The following is a 15,668-nucleotide window of genomic DNA, read 5'->3' as shown; positions in this document are numbered from 1 at the left end:
CTTGTTTGGGACATGACATTAATGTTGACTATAAATCATAAACTAAGCATTTTTCAGCTGAAATAATGAATGTAGTCCTCTTAATTCTTGCTTCTAAAGCATACGCAAGCAGAAATTTCAATGTACAATGATGTTTTTAAAAAAACAGTCAAAATGTGCTCCACTCGGGCTGAAAACGCTTGTTTGGGACATTACATTAATGTTGACTATAAATCATAAACTAAGCATTTTTCAGCTGAAATAATGAATGTAGTCCTCTTAATTCTTGCTTCTAAAGCATACGCAAACAGAAATTTCAATGTACAATGATGTTTTTAAAAAAACTGTCAAAATGTGCTCCACTCGGGCTGAAAACGCTTGTTTGGAACATTTCATTAATGTTGACTATAATTCATAAACTAAGCATTTTTCAGCTGAAATAATGAATGTAGTCCTCTTAATTCTTGCTTCTAAAGCATACGCAAGCAGAAATTTCAATGTACAATGATGTTTTTAAAAAAAACAGTCAAAATGTGCTCCACTCGGGCTGAAAACGCTGTTGGGGACATTTCATTAATGTTGACTATAAATCAAAAACTAAGCATTTTTCAGCTGAAATAATGAATGTAGTCCTCTTAATTCTTGCTTCTAAAGCATACGCAAGCAGAAATTTCAATGTACAATGATGTTTTTAAAAAAACAGTCAAAATGTGCTCCACTCAGGCTGAAAACGCTGTTGGGGACATTTCATTAATGTTGACTATAAATCATAAACTAAGCATTTTTCAGCCGAAATAATGAATGTAGTCCTCCTAATTCTTGCTTCTAAAGCATACGCAAGCAGAAATTTCAATGTACAATGATGTTTTTAAAAAAACAGTCAAAATGTGCTCCACTCGGGCTGAAAACGCTTGTTTGGAACATTTCATTAATGTTGACTATAAATCATAAACTAAGCATTTTTCAGCTGAAATAATGAATGTAGTCCTCTTAAATCTTGCTTCTAAAGCATACGCAAGCAGAAATTTCAATGTACAATGATGTTTTTAAAAAAACAGTCAAAATGTGCTCCACTCGGGCTGAAAACGCTTGTTTGGGACATGACATTAATGTTGACTATAAATCATAAACTAAGCATTTTTCAGCTGAAATAATGAATGTAGTCCTCTTAATTCTTGCTTCTAAAGCATACGCAAGCAGAAATTTCAATGTACAATGATGTTTTTAAAAAAACAGTCAAAATGTGCTCCACTCGGGCTGAAAACGCTTGTTTGGGACATTACATTAATGTTGACTATAAATCATAAACTAAGCATTTTTCAGCTGAAATAATGAATGTAGTCCTCTTAATTCTTGCTTCTAAAGCATACGCAAAAAGAAATTTCAATGTACAATGATGTTTTTTAAAAAACGGTCAAAATGTGCTCCACTCGGGCTGAAAACGCTTGTTCGGAACATTTCATTAATGTTGACTATAAATCATAAACTAAGCATTTTTCAGCTGAAATAATGAATGTAGTCCTCTTAATTCTTGCTTCTAAAGCATACGCAAGCAGAAATTTCAATGTACAATGATGTTTTTAAAAAAAACAGTCAAAATGCGCTCCACTCGGGCTGAAAACGCTGTTGGGGACATTTCATTAATGTTGACTACAAATCAAAAACTAAGCATTTTTCAGCTGAAATAATGAATGTAGTCCTCTTAATTCTTGCTTCTAAAGCATACGCAAGCAGAAATTTCAATGTACAATGATGTTTTTAAAAAAAACAGTCAAAATGCGCTCCACTCGGGCTGAAAACGCTGTTGGGGACATTTCATTAATGTTGACTACAAATCAAAAACTAAGCATTTTTCAGCTGAAATAATGAATGTAGTCCTCTTAATTCTTGCTTCTAAAGCATACGCAAGCAGAAATTTCAATGTACAATGATGTTTTTAAAAAAAGGGTCAAAATGTGCTCCACTCGGGCTGAAAACGCTTGTTTGGAACATTTCATTAATGTTGACTATAAATCATAAACTAAGCATTTTTCAGCTGAAATAATGAATGTAGTCCTCTTAATTCTTGCTTCTAAAGCATACGCAAGCAGAAATTTCAATGTACAATGATGTTTTTAAAAAAACAGTCAAAATGTGCTCCACTCGGGCTGAAAACGCTTGTTTGGGACATGACATTAATGTTGACTATAAATCATAAACTAAGCATTTTTCAGCTGAAATAATGAATGTAGTCCTCTTAATTCTTGCTTCTAAAGCATACGCAAGCAGAAATTTCAATGTACAATGATGTTTTTAAAAAAACAGTCAAAATGTGCTCCACTCGGGCTGAAAACGCTTGTTTGGGACATGACATTAATGTTGACTATAAATCATAAACTAAGCATTTTTCAGCTGAAATAATGAATGTAGTCCTCTTAATTCTTGCTTCTAAAGCATACGCAAGCAGAAATTTCAATGTACAATGATGTTTTTAAAAAAAGGGTCAAAATGTGCTCCACTCGGGCTGAAAACGCTGTTGGGGATATTTCATTAATGTTGACTACAAATCAAAAACTAAGCATTTTTCAGCTTAAATAATGAATGTAGTCCTCTTAATTCTTGCTTCTAAAGCATACGCAAGCAGAAATTTCAATGTACAATGATGTTTTTAAAAAAAGGGTCAAAATGTGCTCCACTCGGGCTGAAAACGCTTGTTTGGAACATTTCATTAATGTTGACTATAAATCATAAACTAAGCATTTTTCAGCTGAAATAATGAATGTAGTCCTCTTAATTCTTGCTTCTAAAGCATACGCAAGCAGAAATTTCAATGTACAATGATGTTTTTAAAAAAACAGTCAAAATGTGCTCCACTCGGGCTGAAAACGCTTGTTTGGGACATGACATTAATGTTGACTATAAATCATAAACTAAGCATTTTTCAGCTGAAATAATGAATGTAGTCCTCTTAATTCTTGCTTCTAAAGCATACGCAAGCAGAAATTTCAATGTACAATGATGTTTTTAAAAAAAGGGTCAAAATGTGCTCCACTCGGGCTGAAAACGCTTGTTTGGAACATTTCCTTAATGTTGACTATAAATCATAAACTAAGCATTTTTCAGCTGAAATAATGAATGTAGTCCTCTTAATTCTTGCTTCTAAAGCATACGCAAGCAGAAATTTCAATGTACAATGATGTTTTTAAAAAAACAGTCAAAATGTGCTCCACTCGGGCTGAAAACGCTGTTGGGGACATTTCATTAATGTTGACTACAAATCAAAAACTAAGCATTTTTCAGCTGAAATAATGAATGTAGTCCTCTTAATTCTTGCTTCTAAAGCATTCGCAAGCAGAAATTTCAATGTACAATGATGTTTTTAAAAAAACAGTCAAAATGTGCTCCACTCGGGCTGAAAACGCTGTTGGGGACATTTCATTAATGTTGACTATAAATCATAAACTAAGCATTTTTCAGCTGAAATAATGAATGTAGTCCTCTTAATTCTTGCTTCTAAAGCATACGCAAGCAGAAATTTCAATGTACAATGATGTTTTTAAAAAAACGGTCAAAATGTGCTCCACTCGGGCTGAAAACGCTTGTTTGGGACATTACATTAATGTTGACTATAAATCATAAACTAAGCATTTTTCAGCTGAAATAATGAATGTAGTCCTCTTAATTCTTGCTTCTAAAGCATACGCAAACAGAAATTTCAATGTACAATGATGTTTTTTAAAAAACGGTCAAAATGTGCTCCACTCGGGCTGAAAACGCTTGTTCGGAACATTTCCTTAATGTTGACTATAAATCATAAACTAAGCATTTTTCAGCTGAAATAATGAATGTAGTCCTCTTAATTCTTGCTTCTAAAGCATACGCAAGCAGAAATTTCAATGTACAATGATGTTTTTAAAAAAAACAGTCAAAATGCGCTCCACTCGGGCTGAAAACGCTGTTGGGGACATTTCATTAATGTTGACTACAAATCAAAAACTAAGCATTTTTCAGCTGAAATAATGAATGTAGTCCTCTTAATTCTTGCTTCTAAAGCATACGCAAGCAGAAATTTCAATGTACAATGATGTTTTTAAAAAAAGGGTCAAAATGTGCTCCACTCGGGCTGAAAACGCTTGTTTGGAACATTTCATTAATGTTGACTATAAATCATAAACTAAGCATTTTTCAGCTGAAATAATGAATGTAGTCCTCTTAATTCTTGCTTCTAAAGCATACGCAAGCAGAAATTTCAATGTACAATGATGTTTTTAAAAAAAGGGTCAAAATGTGCTCCACTCGGGCTGAAAACGCTTGTTTGGAACATTTCCTTAATGTTGACTATAAATCATAAACTAAGCATTTTTCAGCTGAAATAATGAATGTAGTCCTCTTAATTCTTGCTTCTAAAGCATACGCAAGCAGAAATTTCAATGTACAATGATGTTTTTAAAAAAACAGTCAAAATGTGCTCCACTCGGGCTGAAAACGCTTGTTTGGGACATGACATTAATGTTGACTATAAATCATAAACTAAGCATTTTTCAGCTGAAATAATGAATGTAGTCCTCTTAATTCTTGCTTCTAAAGCATACGCAAGCAGAAATTTCAATGTACAATGATGTTTTTAAAAAAACAGTCAAAATGTGCTCCACTCGGGCTGAAAACGCTGTTGGGGACATTTCATTAATGTTGACTATAAATCATAAACTAAGCATTTTTCAGCTGAAATAATGAATGTAGTCCTCTTAATTCTTGCTTCTAAAGCATACGCAAGCAGAAATTTCAATGTACAATGATGTTTTTAAAAAAACAGTCAAAATGTGCTCCACTCGGGCTGAAAACGCTGTTGGGGACATTTCATTAATGTTGACTATAAATCATAAACTAAGCATTTTTCAGCTGAAATAATGAATGTAGTCCTCTTAATTCTTGCTTCTAAAGCATACACAAGCAGAAATTTCAATGTACAATGATGTTTTTCAAAAAACAGTCAAAATGTGCTCCACTCGGGCTGAAAACGCTTGTTTGGGACATTAGATTAATGTTGACTATAAATCATAAACTAAGCATTTTTCAGCTGAAATAATGAATGTAGTCCTCTTAATTCTTGCTTCTAAAGCATACGCAAACAGAAATTTCAATGTACAATGATGTTTTTAAAAAAACGGTCAAAATGTGCTCCACTCGGGCTGAAAACGCTTGTTCGGAACATTTCCTTAATGTTGACTATAAATCATAAACTAAGCATTTTTCAGCTGAAATAATGAATGTAGTCCTCTTAATTCTTGCTTCTAAAGCATACGCAAGCAGAAATTTCAATGTACAATGATGTTTTTAAAAAAAACAGTCAAAATGCGCTCCACTCGGGCTGAAAACGCTGTTGGGGACATTTCATTAATGTTGACTATAAATCATAAACTAAGCATTTTTCAGCTGAAATAATGAATGTAGTCCTCTTAATTCTTGCTTCTAAAGCATACGCAAGCAGAAATTTCAATGTACAATGATGTTTTTAAAAAAAACAGTCAAAATGCGCTCCACTCGGGCTGAAAACGCTGTTGGGGACATTTCATTAATGTTGACTACAAATCAAAAACTAAGCATTTTTCAGCTGAAATAATGAATGTAGTCCTCTTAATTCTTGCTTCTAAAGCATACGCAAGCAGAAATTTCAATGTACAATGATGTTTTTAAAAAAAACAGTCAAAATGTGCTCCACTCGGGCTGAAAACGCTGTTGGGGACATTTCATTAATGTTGACTACAAATCAAAAACTAAGCATTTTTCAGCTGAAATAATGAATGTAGTCCTCTTAATTCTTGCTTCTAAAGCATTCGCAAGCAGAAATTTCAATGTACAATGATGTTTTTAAAAAAACAGTCAAAATGTGCTCCACTCGGGCTGAAAACGCTGTTGGGGACATTTCATTAATGTTGACTATAAATCATAAACTAAGCATTTTTCAGCTGAAATAATGAATGTAGTCCTCTTAATTCTTGCTTCTAAAGCATACGCAAGCAGAAATTTCAATGTACAATGATGTTTTTAAAAAAACAGTCAAAATGTGCTCCACTCGGGCTGAAAACGCTTGTTCGGAACATTTCCTTAATGTTGACTATAAATCATAAACTAAGCATTTTTCAGCTGAAATAATGAATGTAGTCCTCTTAATTCTTGCTTCTAAAGCATACGCAAGCAGAAATTTCAATGTACAATGATGTTTTTAAAAAAAACAGTCAAAATGCGCTCCACTCGGGCTGAAAACGCTGTTGGGGACATTTCATTAATGTTGACTATAAATCATAAACTAAGCATTTTTCAGCTGAAATAATGAATGTAGTCCTCTTAATTCTTGCTTCTAAAGCATACGCAAGCAGAAATTTCAATGTACAATGATGTTTTTAAAAAAACGGTCAAAATGTGCTCCACTCGGGCTGAAAACGCTTGTTCGGAACATTTCCTTAATGTTGACTATAAATCATAAACTAAGCATTTTTCAGCTGAAATAATGAATGTAGTCCTCTTAATTCTTGCTTCTAAAGCATACGCAAGCAGAAATTTCAATGTACAATGATGTTTTTAAAAAAAACAGTCAAAATGTGCTCCACTCGGGCTGAAAACGCTGTTGGGGACATTTCATTAATGTTGACTACAAATCAAAAACTAAGCATTTTTCAGCTGAAATAATGAATGTAGTCCTCTTAATTCTTGCTTCTAAAGCATTCGCAAGCAGAAATTTCAATGTACAATGATGTTTTTAAAAAAACAGTCAAAATGTGCTCCACTCGGGCTGAAAACGCTGTTGGGGACATTTCATTAATGTTGACTATAAATCATAAACTAAGCATTTTTCAGCTGAAATAATGAATGTAGTCCTCTTAATTCTTGCTTCTAAAGCATACGCAAGCAGAAATTTCAATGTACAATGATGTTTTTAAAAAAACGGTCAAAATGTGCTCCACTCGGGCTGAAAACGCTGTTGGGGACATTTCATTAATGTTGACTACAAATCAAAAACTAAGCATTTTTCAGCTGAAATAATGAATGTAGTCCTCTTAATTCTTGCTTCTAAAGCATACGCAAGCAGAAATTTCAATGTACAATGATGTTTTTAAAAAAAACAGTCAAAATGCGCTCCACTCGGGCTGAAAACGCTGTTGGGGACATTTCATTAATGTTGACTACAAATCAAAAACTAAGCATTTTTCAGCTGAAATAATGAATGTAGTCCTCTTAATTCTTGCTTCTAAAGCATACGCAAGCAGAAATTTCAATGTACAATGATGTTTTTGAAAAAACAGTCAAAATGTGCTCCACTCGGGCTGAAAACGCTTGTTTGGGACATGACATTAATGTTGACTATAAATCATAAACTAAGCATTTTTCAGCTGAAATAATGAATGTAGTCCTCTTAATTCTTGCTTCTAAAGCATACGCAAGCAGAAATTTCAATGTACAATGATGTTTTTAAAAAAACAGTCAAAATGTGCTCCACTCGGGCTGAAAACGCTTGTTTGGGACATTACATTAATGTTGACTATAAATCATAAACTAAGCATTTTTCAGCTGAAATAATGAATGTAGTCCTCTTAATTCTTGCTTCTAAAGCATACGCAAGCAGAAATTTCAATGTACAATGATGTTTTTAAAAAAACGGTCAAAATGTGCTCCACTCGGGCTGAAAACGCTTGTTCGGAACATTTCCTTAATGTTGACTATAAATCATAAACTAAGCATTTTTCAGCTGAAATAATGAATGTAGTCCTCTTAATTCTTGCTTCTAAAGCATACGCAAGCAGAAATTTCAATGTACAATGATGTTTTTAAAAAAAACAGTCAAAATGTGCTCCACTCGGGCTGAAAACGCTGTTGGGGACATTTCATTAATGTTGACTACAAATCAAAAACTAAGCATTTTTCAGCTGAAATAATGAATGTAGTCCTCTTAATTCTTGCTTCTAAAGCATTCGCAAGCAGAAATTTCAATGTACAATGATGTTTTTAAAAAAACAGTCAAAATGTGCTCCACTCGGGCTGAAAACGCTGTTGGGGACATTTCATTAATGTTGACTATAAATCATAAACTAAGCATTTTTCAGCTGAAATAATGAATGTAGTCCTCTTAATTCTTGCTTCTAAAGCATACGCAAGCAGAAATTTCAATGTACAATGATGTTTTTAAAAAAACGGTCAAAATGTGCTCCACTCGGGCTGAAAACGCTTGTTTGGGACATTACATTAATGTTGACTATAAATCATAAACTAAGCATTTTTCAGCTGAAATAATGAATGTAGTCCTCTTAATTCTTGCTTCTAAAGCATACGCAAACAGAAATTTCAATGTACAATGATGTTTTTTAAAAAACGGTCAAAATGTGCTCCACTCGGGCTGAAAACGCTTGTTCGGAACATTTCCTTAATGTTGACTATAAATCATAAACTAAGCATTTTTCAGCTGAAATAATGAATGTAGTCCTCTTAATTCTTGCTTCTAAAGCATACGCAAGCAGAAATTTCAATGTACAATGATGTTTTTAAAAAAAACAGTCAAAATGCGCTCCACTCGGGCTGAAAACGCTGTTGGGGACATTTCATTAATGTTGACTACAAATCAAAAACTAAGCATTTTTCAGCTGAAATAATGAATGTAGTCCTCTTAATTCTTGCTTCTAAAGCATACGCAAGCAGAAATTTCAATGTACAATGATGTTTTTAAAAAAAGGGTCAAAATGTGCTCCACTCGGGCTGAAAACGCTTGTTTGGAACATTTCATTAATGTTGACTATAAATCATAAACTAAGCATTTTTCAGCTGAAATAATGAATGTAGTCCTCTTAATTCTTGCTTCTAAAGCATACGCAAGCAGAAATTTCAATGTACAATGATGTTTTTAAAAAAACAGTCAAAATGTGCTCCACTCGGGCTGAAAACGCTTGTTTGGGACATGACATTAATGTTGACTATAAATCATAAACTAAGCATTTTTCAGCTGAAATAATGAATGTAGTCCTCTTAATTCTTGCTTCTAAAGCATACGCAAGCAGAAATTTCAATGTACAATGATGTTTTTAAAAAAACAGTCAAAATGTGCTCCACTCGGGCTGAAAACGCTTGTTTGGGACATTACATTAATGTTGACTATAAATCATAAACTAAGCATTTTTCAGCTGAAATAATGAATGTAGTCCTCTTAATTCTTGCTTCTAAAGCATACGCAAAAAGAAATTTCAATGTACAATGATGTTTTTTAAAAAACGGTCAAAATGTGCTCCACTCGGGCTGAAAACGCTTGTTCGGAACATTTCCTTAATGTTGACTATAAATCATAAACTAAGCATTTTTCAGCTGAAATAATGAATGTAGTCCTCTTAATTCTTGCTTCTAAAGCATACGCAAGCAGAAATTTCAATGTACAATGATGTTTTTAAAAAAAACAGTCAAAATGCGCTCCACTCGGGCTGAAAACGCTGTTGGGGACATTTCATTAATGTTGACTACAAATCAAAAACTAAGCATTTTTCAGCTGAAATAATGAATGTAGTCCTCTTAATTCTTGCTTCTAAAGCATACGCAAGCAGAAATTTCAATGTACAATGATGTTTTTAAAAAAAGGGTCAAAATGTGCTCCACTCGGGCTGAAAACGCTTGTTTGGAACATTTCATTAATGTTGACTATAAATCATAAACTAAGCATTTTTCAGCTGAAATAATGAATGTAGTCCTCTTAATTCTTGCTTCTAAAGCATACGCAAGCAGAAATTTCAATGTACAATGATGTTTTTAAAAAAACAGTCAAAATGTGCTCCACTCGGGCTGAAAACGCTGTTGGGGACATGACATTAATGTTGACTATAAATCATAAACTAAGCATTTTTCAGCTGAAATAATGAATGTAGTCCTCTTAATTCTTGCTTCTAAAGCATACGCAAGCAGAAATTTCAATGTACAATGATGTTTTTAAAAAAAGGGTCAAAATGTGCTCCACTCGGGCTGAAAACGCTGTTGGGGACATTTCATTAATGTTGACTATAAATCATAAACTAAGCATTTTTCAGCTGAAATAATGAATGTAGTCCTCTTAATTCTTGCTTCTAAAGCATACGCAAGCAGAAATTTCAATGTACAATGATGTTTTTAAAAAAACAGTCAAAATGTGCTCCACTCGGGCTGAAAACGCTTGTTTGGGACATGACATTAATGTTGACTATAAATCATAAACTAAGCATTTTTCAGCTGAAATAATGAATGTAGTCCTCTTAATTCTTGCTTCTAAAGCATACGCAAGCAGAAATTTCAATGTACAATGATGTTTTTAAAAAAACGGTCAAAATGTGCTCCACTCGGGCTGAAAACGCTTGTTCGGAACATTTCCTTAATGTTGACTATAAATCATAAACTAAGCATTTTTCAGCTGAAATAATGAATGTAGTCCTCTTAATTCTTGCTTCTAAAGCATACGCAAGCAGAAATTTCAATGTACAATGATGTTTTTAAAAAAAACAGTCAAAATGCGCTCCACTCGGGCTGAAAACGCTGTTGGGGACATTTCATTAATGTTGACTATAAATCATAAACTAAGCATTTTTCAGCTGAAATAATGAATGTAGTCCTCTTAATTCTTGCTTCTAAAGCATACGCAAGCAGAAATTTCAATGTACAATGATGTTTTTAAAAAAAACAGTCAAAATGCGCTCCACTCGGGCTGAAAACGCTGTTGGGGACATTTCATTAATGTTGACTACAAATCAAAAACTAAGCATTTTTCAGCTGAAATAATGAATGTAGTCCTCTTAATTCTTGCTTCTAAAGCATACGCAAGCAGAAATTTCAATGTACAATGATGTTTTTAAAAAAAGGGTCAAAATGTGCTCCACTCGGGCTGAAAACACTTGTTTGGAACATTTCATTAATGTTGACTATAAATCATAAACTAAGCATTTTTCAGCTGAAATAATGAATGTAGTCCTCTTAATTCTTGCTTCTAAAGCATACGCAAGCAGAAATTTCAATGTACAATGATGTTTTTAAAAAAACAGTCAAAATGTGCTCCACTCGGGCTGAAAACGCTTGTTTGGGACATGACATTAATGTTGACTATAAATCATAAACTAAGCATTTTTCAGCTGAAATAATGAATGTAGTCCTCTTAATTCTTGCTTCTAAAGCATACGCAAGCAGAAATTTCAATGTACAATGATGTTTTTAAAAAAACAGTCAAAATGTGCTCCACTCGGGCTGAAAACGCTTGTTTGGGACATTACATTAATGTTGACTATAAATCATAAACTAAGCATTTTTCAGCTGAAATAATGAATGTAGTCCTCTTAATTCTTGCTTCTAAAGCATACGCAAAAAGAAATTTCAATGTACAATGATGTTTTTTAAAAAACGGTCAAAATGTGCTCCACTCGGGCTGAAAACGCTTGTTCGGAACATTTCCTTAATGTTGACTATAAATCATAAACTAAGCATTTTTCAGCTGAAATAATGAATGTAGTCCTCTTAATTCTTGCTTCTAAAGCATACGCAAGCAGAAATTTCAATGTACAATGATGTTTTTAAAAAAAACAGTCAAAATGCGCTCCACTCGGGCTGAAAACGCTGTTGGGGACATTTCATTAATGTTGACTACAAATCAAAAACTAAGCATTTTTCAGCTGAAATAATGAATGTAGTCCTCTTAATTCTTGCTTCTAAAGCATACGCAAGCAGAAATTTCAATGTACAATGATGTTTTTAAAAAAAGGGTCAAAATGTGCTCCACTCGGGCTGAAAACGCTTGTTTGGAACATTTCATTAATGTTGACTATAAATCATAAACTAAGCATTTTTCAGCTGAAATAATGAATGTAGTCCTCTTAATTCTTGCTTCTAAAGCATACGCAAGCAGAAATTTCAATGTACAATGATGTTTTTAAAAAAACAGTCAAAATGTGCTCCACTCGGGCTGAAAACGCTTGTTTGGGACATGACATTAATGTTGACTATAAATCATAAACTAAGCATTTTTCAGCTGAAATAATGAATGTAGTCCTCTTAATTCTTGCTTCTAAAGCATACGCAAGCAGAAATTTCAAAGTACAATGATCTTTTTAAAAAAACGGTCAAAATGTGCTCCACTCGGGCTGAAAACGCTTGTTTGGAACATTTCATTAATGTTGACTATAAATCATAAACTAAGCATTTTTCAGCTGAAATAATGAATGTAGTCCTCTTAATTCTTGCTTCTAAAGCATACGCAAGCAGAAATTTCAATGTACAATGATGTTTTTAAAAAAAACAGTCAAAATGTGCTCCACTCGGGCTGAAAACGCTGTTGGGGACATTTCATTAATGTTGACTATAAATCAAAAACTAAGCATTTTTCAGCTGAAATAATGAATGTAGTCCTCTTAATTCTTGCTTCTAAAGCATACGCAAGCAGAAATTTCAATGTACAATGATGTTTTTAAAAAAACAGTCAAAATGTGCTCCACTCGGGCTGAAAACGCTGTTGGGGACATTTCATTAATGTTGACTATAAATCATAAACTAAGCATTTTTCAGCTGAAATAATGAATGTAGTCCTCTTAATTCTTGCTTCTAAAGCATAAGCAAGCAGAAATTTTAATGTACAATGATGTTTTAAAAAAACAGTCAAAATGTGCTCCACTCGGGCTGAAAACGCTTGTTTGGGACATGACATTAATGTTGACTATAAATCATAAACTAAGCATTTTTCAGCTGAAATAATGAATGTAGTCCTCTTAATTCTTGCTTCTAAAGCATACGCAAGCAGAAATTTCAATGTACAATGATGTTTTTAAAAAAAGGGTCAAAATGTGCTCCACTCGGGCTGAAAACGCTTGTTTGGAACATTTCATTAATGTTGACTATAAATCATAAACTAAGCATTTTTCAGCTGAAATAATGAATGTAGTCCTCTTAATTCTCGCTTCTAAAGCATACGCAAGCAGAAATGTCAATGTACAATGATGTTTTTAAAAAAACAGTCAAAATGTGCTCCACTCGGGCTGAAAACGCTTGTTTGGGACATGACATTAATGTTAACTATAAATCATAAACTAAGCATTTTTCAGCTGAAATAATGAATGTAGTCCTCTTAATTCTTGCTTCTAAAGCATACGCAAGCAGAAATTTCAATGTACAATGATGTTTTTAAAAAAAGGGTCAAAATGTGCTCCACTCGGGCTGAAAACGCTTGTTTGGAACATTTCATTAATGTTGACTATAAATCATAAACTAAGCATTTTTCAGCTGAAATAATGAATGTAGTCCTCTTAATTCTTGCTTCTAAAGCATACGCAAGCAGAAATTTCAATGTACAATGATGTTTTTAAAAAAAACAGTCAAAATGTGCTCCACTCGGGCTGAAAACGCTGTTGGGGACATTTCATTAATGTTGACTATAAATCAAAAACTAAGCATTTTTCAGCTGAAATAATGAATGTAGTCCTCTTAATTCTTGCTTCTAAAGCATACGCAAGCAGAAATTTCAATGTACAATGATGTTTTTAAAAAAACAGTCAAAATGTGCTCCACTCGGGCTGAAAACGCTGTTGGGGACATTTCATTAATGTTGACTATAAATCATAAACTAAGCATTTTTCAGCTGAAATAATGAATGTAGTCCTCTTAATTCTTGCTTCTAAAGCATACGCAAGCAGAAATTTCAATGTACAATGATGTTTTTAAAAAAACGGTCAAAATGTGCTCCACTCGTGCTGAAAACGCTTGTTTGGGACATTACATTAATGTTGACTATAAATCATAAACTAAGCATTTTTCAGCTGAAATAATGAATGTAGTCCTCTTAATTCTTGCTTCTAAAGCATACGCAAACAGAAATTTCAATGTACAATGATGTTTTTTAAAAAACGGTCAAAATGTGCTCCACTCGGGCTGAAAACGCTTGTTCGGAACATTTCCTTAATGTTGACTATAAATCATAAACTAAGCATTTTTCAGCTGAAATAATGAATGTAGTCCTCTTAATTCTTGCTTCTAAAGCATACGCAAGCAGAAATTTCAATGTACAATGATGTTTTTAAAAAAAACAGTCAAAATGCGCTCCACTCGGGCTGAAAACGCTGTTGGGGACATTTCATTAATGTTGACTACAAATCAAAAACTAAGCATTTTTCAGCTGAAATAATGAATGTAGTCCTCTTAATTCTTGCTTCTAAAGCATACGCAAGCAGAAATTTCAATGTACAATGATGTTTTTAAAAAAAGGGTCAAAATGTGCTCCACTCGGGCTGAAAACGCTTGTTTGGAACATTTCATTAATGTTGACTATAAATCATAAACTAAGCATTTTTCAGCTGAAATAATGAATGTAGTCCTCTTAATTCTTGCTTCTAAAGCATACGCAAGCAGAAATTTCAATGTACAATGATGTTTTTAAAAAAAACAGTCAAAATGCGCTCCACTCGGGCTGAAAACGCTGTTGGGGACATTTCATTAATGTTGACTATAAATCATAAACTAAGCATTTTTCAGCTGAAATAATGAATGTAGTCCTCTTAATTCTTGCTTCTAAAGCATACGCAAGCAGAAATTTCAATGTACAATGATGTTTTTAAAAAAAGGGTCAAAATGTGCTCCACTCGGGCTGAAAACGCTTGTTTGGAACATTTCATTAATGTTGACTATAAATCATAAACTAAGCATTTTTCAGCTGAAATAATGAATGTAGTCCTCTTAATTCTTGCTTCTAAAGCATACGCAAGCAGAAATTTCAATGTACAATGATGTTTTTAAAAAAAACAGTCAAAATGTGCTCCACTCGGGCTGAAAACGCTGTTGGGGACATTTCATTAATGTTGACTATAAATCAAAAACTAAGCATTTTTCAGCTGAAATAATGAATGTAGTCCTCTTAATTCTTGCTTCTAAAGCATACGCAAGCAGAAATTTCAATGTACAATGATGTTTTTAAAAAAACAGTCAAAATGTGCTCCACTCGGGCTGAAAACGCTGTTGGGGACATTTCATTAATGTTGACTATAAATCATAAACTAAGCATTTTTCAGCTGAAATAATGAATGTAGTCCTCTTAATTCTTGCTTCTAAAGCATACGCAAGCAGAAATTTCAATGTACAATGATGTTTTTAAAAAAACGGTCAAAATGTGCTCCACTCGTGCTGAAAACGCTTGTTTGGGACATTACATTAATGTTGACTATAAATCATAAACTAAGCATTTTTCAGCTGAAATAATGAATGTAGTCCTCTTAATTCTTGCTTCTAAAGCATACGCAAACAGAAATTTCAATGTACAATGATGTTTTTTAAAAAACGGTCAAAATGTGCTCCACTCGGGCTGAAAACGCTTGTTCGGAACATTTCCTTAATGTTGACTATAAATCATAAACTAAGCATTTTTCAGCTGAAATAATGAATGTAGTCCTCTTAATTCTTGCTTCTAAAGCATACGCAAGCAGAAATTTCAATGTACAATGATGTTTTTAAAAAAAACAGTCAAAATGCGCTCCACTCGGGCTGAAAACGCTGTTGGGGACATTTCATTAATGTTGACTACAAATCAAAAACTAAGCATTTTTCAGCTGAAATAATGAATGTAGTCCTCTTAATTCTTGCTTCTAAAGCATACGCAAGCAGAAATTTCAATGTACAATGATGTTTTTAAAAAAAGGGTCAAAATGTGCTCCACTCGGGCTGAAAACGCTTGTTTGGAACATTTCATT

The sequence above is a fragment of the Hippichthys cyanospilos genome, unplaced genomic scaffold (assembly GCF_059441005.1).
Source record: "Hippichthys cyanospilos isolate Australia breed blue-spotted pipefish unplaced genomic scaffold, RoL_Hcya_1.0 HiC_scaffold_26, whole genome shotgun sequence".
Classification (NCBI taxonomy): Eukaryota; Metazoa; Chordata; class Actinopteri; order Syngnathiformes; family Syngnathidae; genus Hippichthys; species Hippichthys cyanospilos.
This window is presented reverse-complemented; position numbering follows the sequence as displayed.